Here is a 647-nt window from a genome sequence, read left to right as displayed (position 1 = left end):
GTTTGTGTGCACGTGCAGTCTGTGCAAGCACCGTGTGTGTGCACATGCAATGCGTGTGCACGCAGAGCGTGTCTGTCCTTGCAGTGTGTGTGCACGCAGGGTGTGTGCCCAAGCAGAGTGCACGTGCGCATGGGAGTGTGTGTGCACTTGCAGTGCCTGTGCACGCACTGTGCGTGCAAGCAGTGTGTGTGTGCACACAATAAGTCTGCATGCAGAGTGTATGCCCTTGCAAAGTGTGTGTGTACCTACCATGTGTGTGCACGCAGAGAGTGTGTCTTTGCAGCGTGTGTGTACACAGAGTGTGAATCCTTGCACAGCGTGTGTGTGCAAGCAGAGCACGTGCCCTTGCAGTGCATGTGCACACACTGTGTTTGCAAGCCCCATGTGTGTGCACATGCAATGTGTGTGCACGCAGAGCGTGTCTGTCCTTGCAGTGTGAGTGTGCACGCAGGGTGTGTGTGTCCCTGCAGGGTGTGTGTGTCCGTGCAGGGTGTGCATGCACACGCAGCCAGTGTGCACGCAGAGCACGTGTCCATGCACGGTTTGCGTGCACGTGCGGTCTGTGCAAGCACCGTGTGTGTGCACACGCAACTCCTGCCCACACCCCTGCCTGCACCCACCGTGGCGGCGCCGGGCACCCTCCTGCC

Source organism: Egretta garzetta, unplaced genomic scaffold, assembly GCF_000687185.1.
Source record: "Egretta garzetta isolate BGI_Z169 unplaced genomic scaffold, ASM68718v1 scaffold685, whole genome shotgun sequence".
Lineage (NCBI taxonomy): Eukaryota > Metazoa > Chordata > Aves > Pelecaniformes > Ardeidae > Egretta > Egretta garzetta.
This window is presented reverse-complemented; position numbering follows the sequence as displayed.